The sequence below is a fragment of the Nycticebus coucang genome, chromosome 11 (assembly GCF_027406575.1).
Source record: "Nycticebus coucang isolate mNycCou1 chromosome 11, mNycCou1.pri, whole genome shotgun sequence".
NCBI classification, from domain to species: Eukaryota; Metazoa; Chordata; class Mammalia; order Primates; family Lorisidae; genus Nycticebus; species Nycticebus coucang.
The window spans coordinates 124,702,189-124,707,791 of NC_069790.1; the positions used below are offsets into that span (position 1 = coordinate 124,702,189).

Below are 5,603 nucleotides of genomic sequence, written 5' to 3' on the forward strand. Positions count from 1 at the left end.
ATAATTCCATTCATATAGTTTATATATTTATTTATGCCACAGATCATCGTTGAGAATCCACTAAGGTTAGTCACTGAAATACAACAGTGGATAGCAAAGAATTTACACTTGCCAAAAAGAGAGGCCTGGGAATGGGCTCCTTGGAATAGAAGGAATCCCCCCTCCTTCCTCTGTGGGGTGATGCAGCGAAAACCCTCACCAGAGGGCAGCACCTTGACAGTGGACGTCCCAGCCCCCAGAGCTATGAGAAACAAACTTCTTTTCTTCACAAGGTGGCCAGTCTCTGGTATTTTATTTTAGCAGCAGAAGATAAACTAAGATACAAAGTTACTAAGTATAAGGCTAATATATAAAAATCAATTATATTTGTATATTCTAGTAAAATAGGCTGAAAGTAAATAAAACGCACACAGAACAGAATAAAAAAATTTAAATACCTAGGAATAAATCTAATTTAAGATGCACAATATCTGTAACAAAAATTATAAACCATGACTGAAATTAAGTACTATTCTTATAAGTGTAGACATGTCATCTTCATATGTTTAGCTTGGAAGACTGGGAGACAATATTATAAATATGTCAAATCTTTCAGTATTGATTTACAAATTCAATGCAATGCCAATAAAAAGCCTAGCAATTTGGGGATTTTTTTTTTAATTGACAATCTGGTTCTAAAGTGTAAAAGACCAAATGTACTCAAGCCAACCTTGAAGCAGTTTCCCTCCCAGGGACACCACTTCCATCAAGAGAAAAATGGGTAAATCTGTTCACCCAAACACGTGTAAGAATCTCACAGAAGCACCATCCTAGCAGCCCCAAACAAGAAGCAAATCAATGTTTATGAGGTCAGAGTGGACACATTGTGGCCTTATGTATTAAACAGCAAGGCAAATGTATGAGTGATAGAATCAAGTGTACCTGCTCAAATAAACTTGCCCTGCCCAGGCAGGGTCCGGTTCATGGCCCACCCAGAAAGGGTCAGACTCATGTCCCTCCCAGGAAATAGGAATGCCACCAATCCTGGCGGCCCTAATCCTTTAAATCCCTGTCTGCCATAGACCCTGTGTGGATTTCTCCCTAGTCAGGAATCTTACCCCACCTGCACTGCAGGTGGAATAAAAGCCACTTTAATTGCATGAATTGGATCTCCACCTTATTTTTGTCTTGTGTCTCAGAATGATTTTATCCTTGAGTCCAGAACCTTTCCTATGGGGCCTGTGACTCCCTGGGGAAAAGCCCCTTTGCAGGGCTGAAAATACACCCACCGAACCTGACCAAACAGACCCTTCTTCCTGAGAGACAAACAACCGGCGCCCTCTCTGACCATTCATCCACTTCATACTAAGGTGAGCCCTCATCTAAAAACGTTTTCTTCACTTCTTTCCTCTTCCCGTTCCTACTGTACCTCCTCCCCCCATGTTCACGCTTTTGCATATTTTTATATGATGTCTCGACTCCTTTTACACTCACTCGAGGCTGAATTCTCCTCTGCCCCCGACCTGACCCCCTGGTGCCCTACTGTGAGCCCAGGTCCCTCCTGCTGGGCGAGTCATATACAGAGGTGGGGCCCTCTTTTGATGGAAGTCCTGACTGGAGAGACGCCAGCCTCGCCAGCCCTACTGTGGGTCTGGATTGTTTTCAGTAGTTCAGTTCAGTGAAACAGGTTCACTCATCTAGAATCTTCCGGAAGGTCTAGATGGGCTGACAACCACAGCAGAGGGGGCCCTCTCTGGTTGCAGTCTTGGTTGTTTTATTGGTCCTTTTGTTCCCTTTATTTTCTACTTACAGCCCTTCGTCTTGAGTCTCGGAAGGAGTTTAGCCTGGGTCTGGAAACTTTTAATGAGGACACACGACGTGGATGGATTCCAGGAACAGGTGAGCAGAAAGCACTGTGATTAAATTTATCAAAAACCAAAAAAGTTGCCTTATGTAGATATTCGCTTGCTCAAAATTCTCCAGTCTTCACAATTATTACAAATTAGGAAAGGAAAGGGGGAGGATGGTGTCTGAGACGAAGAGAAGATAAAGAACGAGAAAAAGACAGAAATCCGTATTTTTACTGTAAGCAGTAAAACTAAGATGCGGAAGAAAAAGAAAGTAATTCTCTACCCCCAGTTGTTATTTTTTTTTTTTATTTGACACATTTTTATCACAATGGTTAACATAGCCTTTCCGGCGTTATCTCAGTTACTATGCCAAAACATTTGCATTCTACATTTACCAAGTTTCGCAAATACCCCTGTAAGATGCACCACAGGTGTGATCCCACCGATCCCCCTCCCTGTACCCACCACCCCCCCTCCCTTTCCCACTTCCCCCTATTGTTAGGTTGTAACTGGGTTATAGCTTTCATGTGAGAGCCCCAAATTAGTTTCATAGTAGGGCTGAGTACATTGGGTACTTTTTCTTCCATTCTTGAGATACTTTACTAAGAAGAATATGTTCCAGCTCCATCCATGTAAACGTGAAAGAGGTAAAGTCTCCATCTTTCTTTAAGGCTGCATAGTATTCCATGGTGTACATATACCACAATTTATTAATCCATTCGTGGATCGATGGGCACTTGGGCTTTTTCCATGACTTAGCAATTATGAATTGGGCTGCAATAAACATTCTGGTACAAATATCTTTGTTATGTTGTGATTTTTGGTCTTCTGGGTATATGCCCAGCAGAGGGATTACAGGATTGAATGGCAGATCTATTTTTAGATCTCTGAGTGTTCTCCATATATCTTTCCAAAAGGAATGTATTAATTTGCATTCCCACCAGCAGTGCAGAAGTGTTCCCTTTTCTCCGCATCCAAGCCAAAATCTCTGGTCTTGAGATTTTGTGATATAGGCTAGTCTCACTGGAGTTAGATGATATCTCAAAGTAGTTTTGATTTGCATTTCTCTGATGATTAAAGACGATGAGCATTTTTTCATATGTCTGAAGGCCGTGCGCCTGTCTTCTTCAGAGAAGTTTCTCTTCAAATCCCTTGCCCAGCCTGCGATGGGATCCCTTGTTTTTTTCTTGCTGATGCGTTTGAGTTCTCTGTGGATTCTGGTTATTAAACCTTTGTCAGAGGTATACCCTGCAAATATCTTCTCCCATTCTGAGGGCTGTTTGCTTGCTTTACTTACAGTGTTCTTAGCTGTGCAGAAGCTTTTTAGTTTGATCAAGTCCCAGTAGTGTATTTTTGAAGCTGCTTTAATTGCCCGGGGGGTTCTCCTCATGAAATACTCACCCAGACCAATTTCTTCAAGGGTTTTCCCTGCATTCTCCTCTAGTATTTTTATAGTTTCATGTCTTAAGTTTAAATCTTTAATCCAATGAGAGTCTGTCTTAGTTAATGGTGAAAGGTGTGGGTCCAATTTCAGTCTTCTGCAGGTTGCCAGCCAGTTCACCCAGCACCATTTGTTAAATAGGGAATCTTTTCCCCACTGAATGTTTTTAGAGGTTTGGAGACACAGAAAAGATTAACATGGCTCCTGTGCAAGGATGGTATGCAAATTCTTGAAGTGTTCCATATTTTTTTTTTTTTTGTGGTTTTTGGCTGGGGCTGGGTTTGAACCCGCCACCTATGGCATATGGGACCGGCGCCCTACTCCTTGAGCCATAGGCGCTGCTCCACTGAATGTTTTTAATTGGCTTGTCAAAAATCAAATAGCGGTAAGTAGCTGGATTCATCTCTTGGTTCTCTATTCTGTTCCAGATATCTACTTCTCTGTTTTTGTGCCAATACCATGCTGTTTTGATCACTATCGATTTGTAGTAAAGTCTGAGGTCTGGTAGTGTGATTCCTCCTGTTTTGTTTTTATTTCTGAGTAATGTCTTGGCTATTCGAGGATTCCATACAAAACGAAGTATTGTTTTTTCAAGATCTTTAAAATATGACAGTGGAACTTTAATAGGGAGTGCGTTGAAATTATATATTGCTTTGGGTAGTATGGACATTTTGATAATGTTGATTCTTCCCAGCCATGAGCATGGTATGTTTTTCCATTTGTTAACATTTTCAGCTATTTCTTTTCTTAGAGTTTCATAGTTCTCTTTATAGAGATCTTTCACGTCTTTTGTTAGGTAAATTCCCAAATATTTCATCTTCTTTGGCACTACTGTGAATGGGATAGAGTCCTTAACTGCTTTTTCAACTTGACTGTTGTTGGTGTATATAAAGGCTACCGATTTATGGATGTTGATTTTGTAACCTGAGACGCTGCTGTACTCCTTGATCACTTCTAGGAGTTTTGTAGTAGAGTCCCTAGTGTTTTCCAGATACACAATCATATCATCTGCGAAGAACGAAAGTTTGATCTCTTCTGACCCTATATGGATACCCTTGATCGCCTTTTCTTCCCTAATTGCGGTGGCTAAAACTTCCATTACAATGTTGAAAAGCAATGGAGACAATGGGCAGCCTTGTCTGGTTCCTGATCTGAGTGGAAATGATTCCAATTTAACTCCATTCAATATGATATTGGCTGTGGGTTTGCTGTAGATGGCCTCTATCAGTTTAAGGAAAGTCCCTTCTAGACCAATTTTCTTGAGTGTTCTGATCATGAAGGGATGCTGGATATTATCAAAAGCTTTTTCTGCATCAATTGAGAGACTCATATGGTCTTTATTTTTTAATTTGTTTATGTGCTGAATTACATTTATAGATTTACGTATATTGAACCAGCCTTGAGACCCTGGGATAAAACCAACTTGGTCATGATGTATAATTTGTTTGATGTGTTGCTGGATTCTGTTTGTTAGGATCTTGTTGAATATTTTTGCATCTATATTCATTAGTGATATTGGTCTATAATTTTCTTTTCTTGTTGGGTCTTTTCCTGGTTCGGGGATCAGGGTGATGGTTGCTTCATAGAATGTGTTGGGTAGTCTTCCTTCTTTTTCTACCTTTTGGAACAGGTTGAGTAATATAGGTACTAATTCCTCTTTAAAGGTTTGGTAGAATTCTGACGTGAAACCATCTGGTCCCGGGCTTTTCTTTTTAGGGAGGTTTTGTATAGTTGATGCTATTTCTGAACTTGATATGGGTCTGTTCAACATTTCCACTTGATTCTGGTTAAGTCTTGGAAGGTGGCGTGCTTCCAAGTATCGGTCTATTTCCTTCAGATTTTCATATTTCTGAGAATAAAGTTTCTTGTAATATTCATTAAGGATTTTTTGGATTTCTGATGAGTCTGTTGTTATTTCGTCTTTGTTGTTTCTGATTGATGATATTAGAGATTTTACTCTTTTTTTTCTGATTAGATTGGCCAGAGGTTTATCTATTTTATTGACCTTTTCAAAAAACCAGCTTTTTGATTTATTGATCTGTTGTATTATTCTTTTGTTTTCAATTTCATTTAATTCTGCTCTAATTTTGGATATTTCTTTTCGTCTACTGGGTTTGGGGTTGGAATGTTCTTCCTTTTCCAGTTGCTTGAGATATCCCATTAAGTTGTTAACTTCCTCTCTTTCCATTCTCTTGAGGAAGGCTTGCAGTGCTATAAATTTCCCTCTTAGAACTGCCTTTGCAGTGTCCCAGAGGTTCTGATAGTTTGTGTCTTCATTGTCATTTTGTTCCAAAAAATTGGCGATTTCTTTCTTAATCTCATCTCTGACCCAG

General features: G+C 39.9%; 1 non-coding gene across 1 annotated transcript; it reads left to right on the plus strand.

Annotated features, from left to right (window-relative positions):
* The first annotated feature begins 3,417 nt into the window (after positions 1 to 3,417).
* On the plus strand, positions 3,418 to 3,519 carry LOC128560570 (U6 spliceosomal RNA). Its single transcript, XR_008373062.1, has one exon. It is a non-coding gene; the product is annotated as a U6 spliceosomal RNA (small nuclear RNA).
* Positions 3,520 to 5,603: the final 2,084 nt, after the last annotated feature.